This window comes from Nuphar pumila, chromosome 12 (assembly GCF_984573655.1).
Source record: "Nuphar pumila chromosome 12, dmNupPumi1.hap1.1, whole genome shotgun sequence".
In the NCBI taxonomy this organism is placed as follows: domain Eukaryota; kingdom Viridiplantae; phylum Streptophyta; class Magnoliopsida; order Nymphaeales; family Nymphaeaceae; genus Nuphar; species Nuphar pumila.
Window position 1 is genome coordinate 22078308 of NC_143260.1, and position 7009 is coordinate 22085316.

Below are 7009 nucleotides of genomic sequence, written 5' to 3' on the forward strand. Positions count from 1 at the left end.
TGCTTTTACAGGTAATTGCAATCGGATGTGGTTGGCTTCAACAACAAAGTCTCCAAGTCCAAATCGAATTGGAATCGAAATCCGATATATAGGATGCTAGATTCCGTATTGATCAGCCTAACAGATTTGTGATGAAAAAGATGCATAGCAAAATCCTTCAATTTTGAAGGGCTGCAATTAGAGTAACAAAATCTTGAATTGTAAGCAATATCTAAATCTTAAACAGGTAGAAGAAAAAAATGGAGAAAAACTATGTACACTGTACATGACTTTGAATTCATAACATACTAGCAATCAGTTTTCAGGGAAGAGCTCATCCTTGACAGCTGGTGCTATCCATAGAATTTGAGTGATAGTAATATCCCACAACTCATTATCTTCTTTATTAACTAAAATCTCCCCATCTTTCATGGCCACTATCATCTTCTTCAACAACAGTGGGATCAAAATCTGCAATCTGTCACTGGTACCCAACTCTGTCTTCATACAAGTATCCATCCTCCTCAAGACACCCAGCCAGAAAGATCTAAATCCAGGAAAAGATGATATTAGTTGTAGAAATTGAATGAAAGTATCTGTTAGAAACTCCAAAGCCAAAATCAGTGTTCCCTCCATGCTGTGCATCTCCTTCTCAGAGTTTTCTCTTTTCGAATACTCGATCGCTTTCTCTAACAGATCGTCACCCATGGCAAATATCACATGATTGAAGCAATGCATGCACACATTTGGAGTAAATCCCAGCCCTTCAGCCTTTGTGAAACACCTCTGCAATGTCGACACTGCATGATTCCTGATCTCTTCTCTCCTCACTAGGGAAATTTTCCGAACGCTTTCAACTAATCTGACAAACATCGTAGCGATTGCCGAAATTCGAGAGGGGTCTTGAGTTGCCAATGATGAACTGCAATCAGGATCTAAGAATCCAGAACTGAGCCAGCTGACTAACAAGTTCACGGAATCTGCCATTAGGTCGAGCAGTTGTATGCTCTTCTCTATGGAGCTGAGCTTTGAGGCTGCAAAACTAAATGCAGACTCAATGCATATGCTGTAATTTGTCCTTGTAAGATAGTTTCCATTATCAGACATCAAGGAGATAAGTGCTTCCACTCCATCAGCAAAAGCTTCAGGATTTCGGGCGCTTAACGATACAATGGCAATTATGGACTTCCATCCAAACTGGGTCTGAATGTTCTTAGCATTTTCTGTTAGAATCCTGGCAGCAATTTGTGTCAATGCCTCACAGCATGAATCTGCAACTCGATTATCGAGTTTCCATACTAGTTGTAGTGACTTAAAGATAAGCTCTTCAGATAATTTATCGGATTTATGTAGTAGTTTTGCACTAATGTTTAGTACACCGAAGAGCGACTTCTCAACGAAAGGGCATGAAGAGAAAAGAGGCAATTGGCTTATCATCCCAAGGTATTCATGAAAACTAGGCCAGAAGGACATGAATCGATCGAGATTACTCACTGTGATCTTGACAACCAGGTCCCAACAAAGTGTTGTTGTTTCTTCTTCATCTAAAGGACTAGTGAATTTCTGTCCCTTTCCAGCACCAGACAACAGAAGTGCTCTACCAAGATTTTGTAAGGATTCCACATGCAAGTACTTTGCTTTTGCAAATATGCCTTCAATGCAGCACTGTTTGATCAACTGTAGATTCCTATCCATAGCGTTGCCAGCAGCAGTAGGCATGGATTCTTCATTACTGTCAGTTAAAAAGAACTGGGTGAATTTTCCCATGATGCTTGAGAGCCGGCGGTCATTGTTCATGTGTGATGGGAAGATCACAGCAGATTCAGTCCTGGAGTGCAATGGGAGATCAAGATCCATTCGAGGGGCCGGAGTTTCATTGTTAGCCCCTACAAGGTTGGGAGGCAAGAGCTTAAGCCTTTTCAATCTTAGCATACAGTCAATGATGTTTCTCCATCCACCTCTAATGGAGTCACCAAACTGGTTGGCAATGGTGAAGAGCACCATAGTTGCAATTCTTGGTTTGATATCTTCTGTAAAACCGAAGAGGGTTTCTTCTAGTGAAGCAAATGGGTTGAGCAAAGTGGTGAACTTGCACAGCATTCCAAGAAGCTCATCTTGAACATCTTCAAGCCTGTACCTGTGGAAAACATGTGAATGTTACATTGAATTCTACCAAAAGAGTGGAAAGGAATCTACAAATTCCTCTATAACAAAAGAGCCACATGCATTCAAGGGTGGATGTGATTGAAAGGATAAAAAAGATTTCCTTTGTTGAATGCCATTTTTCCTTAAGATGGATAGTGTCATAGTACCTAGTTTGATTCAACAAAATATGGTCATGATATTCCATTGGAGACCACCAAGTATACTATCATTCTATATCACAAAAATATACTTGACCACTCAATTACATGCCTTCCTTTACAAAGCTGCCTAATTTTTCATAAATCACAAGTTGCATGCCTTCATAAAGTTGCTTAAAAGGTCTCACCCCAGAACTACTGTATGTAACAACATTCCTTAACTTTTGATTTGTTTTTTTAACTTTTTGACGTTTTCATTCGCAGTACCTATTCTGTTATATCTACATCAAATAAAACTTATGGTTAGTTTTTGAATATGCTGAAAATGGCTTACCTTGCTATTCTTGCCACTGCAAGGAAGCCATCCACGCAATGATGTAGGATATAGTCATCTTCTGTATGTTCAAAGACACATGCCAGTGTAGCAATCGTAGGGCCAACAATGATCGCAAACATACCACGAATTAATTGAGGCTGTTTTCCACAGAAGATGTAAGGATCTGCTTTTTTGGACTGGTTGATGATATTGATCCACCTGCTTGGAGTCATCTCAACAGAACTGCCAGATTGATCAAATAGTGTGATCTCATTAGTTGAAATAGACTGAAACAACTCTGATAGATACTCTCTTGGAAGGTCCTTCCCCCCATTAATATTCCTATTGTTTTTGATAAATTCCTCCTCTGTCATCTTCTTCTTGACCTGAGCATTATGTTGATCAGTATTCAACATTATCAGAGAATAACACAACACAAAGACCGCATCTTTTTCTGCAAACATTTCATCCGATTGTTCATAGAACCTTTCGGCAAAGGCCTCAAGAATTCTCTGAATCTTCTCTGATTCTCCAGGCAATCTAAATGTCTCGAGAAAATTCCTGAGTGCTGCGTCAAGGATCATATTCGTAAACTCAAATGTCGATGTGAATTCCTTGAGAACCTGGAGACGAAACTCATCTGGATCACCAAGATAATCTCCAATAAATGTTTTGTCCAAACCTGGGGCATACCTTAAGAAGTAAGCTAAGCTCTGAGGGTCAGGAGGATCAGGGACAAGATGTGCATGTTTCAAAAACTCCAGGCCCTTCTTCTCATCCCTGTTAAAATGGTTTACAACCACCATCAATCTTTTCTTCAAATACTTCCTAGTTCTCACAAACTCAATCCACACCTCTGAATCATTGTAATTTTCACATTTTTCAATCCAAAATGGCCTATATTCTGTAATTCGGAGTGAATCAAAATTAGGACCATCATTGGAGGCTAACTTCAAGCTCCCGTAGTCGTCCATACCATCTGCAATGTTTTGAATCAAAACTACCATTCCTTCAAAAGATTGTGCCTGCATTGAAGACATTGGACCATTGCTCGGAAATGCTCTCTTGCAAAGTAGCTTCGCAATTTCTTCGAATATGTTTCGGTAAGTTGGGTTGCAATCAAAATTCGCATACATCTCAATCCCAAACATGGGTTGCCTACAAAAGCTAATCAATCCTTCAAGTGCAACCTCCTCTTGCTGAAATGAGTACAATTTCCCACCTGCAACCTTCAAGCAGACAAACCAAAAGAAAGCCTCCAGTTGAAGCTTCAAAGATCTACGCAAATGATGGTATAGATTGAGAACTGTACTGCAAATCATGGACAGGACTAAAGGCATAGAACGCGAGCCATGGTGAATGAGATGGTAAAAGAGTTCATCTTCAATCATTCTTAGCAGTTTCGGGTGTTTACCAATTGCTTCTCCTGAGAACTCGATTGCAGAATTTATCAGAACCAAAGCAAACAATTGAGCATCCTCATCAGGCACGTTCGCCATTGGATCAAACTCGGAGACCTCTGCAACTACTACATTCAATAGAGAGCATATAAAATGAAATATGTCTACCATGCAATCAATACCATAATTCATCGACGAGATGCTATTATTGTCCTGACCATTGAAATCAATCTCCGGCATGCGACCATAGATCACCTGCACCAATTCATGCATGGTGTGCCTTGCATTACGTTGAAGGAGATGCCCTCTGCTTCCAGACTGCTGGACCAGTTGAAAGCAGGTGTTCACAATGGTGCAAACAGCATTATCACTCAATAATTCAGAAGCTTTGCACTTCAGACATGCCACTAGAACCTGAAGAATCCTCATGAGGACAGCATCCTCTGCTGCAGAGTTGATTCGATCAAGTCAGCAATTGGTGATACCGTCCACAATCAAGTGCATGGCTTCGCGCGCATGCAAAGTAGCAACATCAAAGATGTCCAACTTGAGAATCTTGAGGATGGCCGACAATGCAATTCCTGTCGCCGGTGCATCGATCTCGTCGAACTGGATCACCTCAAGAAAGGGTGATAGGTAGATGGATGGATCAACCGAGTGCCAATCTTGCTGGAGGTTGAAGGCAAAAGTGCGCAGGGACTTGAGGGAGTTGATGAGGGAGGTGTCCAAGACTTCCTCTGCACCAGGAATGAATTGAGAGGCATGTTGGTCGGTTGGGATCATCCTCATGACCGCCAAGAGTGCACCAACTTCTGTGTTTACCATGCATGAGATGCTCAGATCCATCTATTTTCTTCTTTTGTGTTTTTTTTGTTATCCATGGAGTTCTCTTGTGCTGCTTATCCTTCACCAATGCCTATCATCATCAACACCATTATTCATTTTGAATGTAATTACATACTCATAAACAAACATAATTTTTTTCACCCTATCAATCATCATTGCTTATTTGAAGGTGCCAACATGCTCATAAACATGCAAAATTTGTTGGGATTAACCACCACGTTGGTGGTGGTTACCCACGATGTGGGTAACGCTCCCCATTATGATCATCGCAAAATTTTTCCTCTCGTAATATTATCTCTCTCCCTTATCTTTTCCTTTTCTAACCTCTATTTTCCTCCTTTTTGAAGGTAGAAAAATAAAAAGACAGAAAAAGAAGAGAGAAGAGAAAAGAAAAGAAGAGAAGAGAAACTCTTTTACGGGGTCTCACTTGACCTTAATTTGAAAATATTTGAGAAAATAACTCACCTCCGTTTTGAAATATTTGCAGGAAAACTGGGAGACGGGATCCACTCGTCGGTACGAGGTTCGATCGTTTCTGGCGCCTTTACCAGGGGTAATCGAACCAAGGGTCGAATTTATACCTTTTGCTTTGCTAAGAAATTATCTAAGAATTTATTCTAAGTCTAAATGCATAAAGAATCATGTTTGTGCAATGCAAGGATGTATGCTCTTTTTGAAAAATGATTTGAAAAACTCCCAAGTGTTTCTGAGATGAATCTGATAATAGAGTGAAGAAATGATTTCTAACTTAGAACTTAAGATTTAAAGTTCTATGTTTTTTGAATAATCAGAGTTTGAGAATAAATCTTGACTTTGAAATGAATGATTCTGAAGTTGAGATAAAAGGAGAAGAAAGGAAATTTCAAAGTCATAAATGGACTTTAAATCAGAATAGAGATGAAATTTGAAATGTAATTTTGGATTTAGAATTGGATTTGAAATCTTGAGATGAAAAAATGGAATTGGATTTAAGAATTTGAATTGAGAATAAAAGTTGATTCAAAATCTGGAATTTGAGATGGAATTTGAATCCAAAGTCTGGATTCTAAATAGAGTTGGTATTAAAAATTGAATTCTGGGTTTAGAATCCTAAATGGGAATTGGATCTGGGATTTGAGATCCAATGATAAAGTTGGACTCTGAATTTAAATGGAATTGGATCCAAGATTTGGAATCCAAGATGGAATTTGGATTTGAGGTCTGAGATCCAATATAGAATTGGATTCTAGATCCTAAATGGAATTCGGATCTGGAGTCTGAGATCCAAGGTGGAATTGGGATCTGGATCCAAAAATGGAATTGGATCTAAAGTCTGAGATCCAAAATAGAATTGGGTTCCGGATCCTAGAATGGGTTTTGGATCTGAATCAGAGATCCAAGATGGAATTGGGTTCTGGATCCTAAAATGGGTTTCGGATCTGAAGTTTGAGATCCAAAGTAGAATTGGGTTCTGGATCTTAAAATGGAATTGGATCTGAAGTCTGAGATCCAAAGTAGAATTGGGTTCCGGATCCTAGAATGGGTTTTTGGATCTGAATCGGAGATCCAAGATGGGATTAGGATCTAATTTTGGATTTTGGAATTTCAAAATTGATTTGAGAATGAATTTCAAAGTCAAATTGGACTTTGAATTTGAAACTTGAATTTGGAATTTAGAAAAATGAATCAAGAATTTCAAAGTTAAATTGAACTTTGAATTTGGTTTCAAAGTCGAAAATTTGGACTTTGAAGATGAGATAGAATTGATGAATTTGAAATAAAATTTAAGAAAAGATTTTAAAATCACTTAGGTTTTTGAAAAGAATTTTGAAAATATGATGCAATTCTATCCTGAATGATGAATGAATTCAAAGAATTTGAAATTGGTTTTTGAAAAGTTATTTCATTCTTTAAGTGAATTAAGAATGGGGTTGAAGATATAATATATCCCTGACTATGGTCATTGAATATATTATATAATAACCACATTTAAATTAAAGTGAAGAATAAAATACATTTTTTTGTGCTTTTATAGAATTTAAAATGAAATTAATTCTCAATATACCCTGACTATGGCCATTGGTATATATGTTGAATTAATTTTAAATTAAATTCTGATAAAAGAGAAAAATATTTAAAGAAAATATGATGATTTTTAAAAAAGGATCTAGTGTGGATCCAGTGTT

General features: G+C 38.0%; 1 pseudogene; it reads right to left on the reverse strand.

Annotated features, from left to right (window-relative positions):
• Positions 1-294: 294 nt before the first annotated feature.
• On the reverse strand, positions 295-4823 carry LOC149820277 (ARF guanine-nucleotide exchange factor GNL2 pseudogene; annotated as a pseudogene).
• Between the last annotated feature and the right edge of the window lie 2186 nt (positions 4824-7009).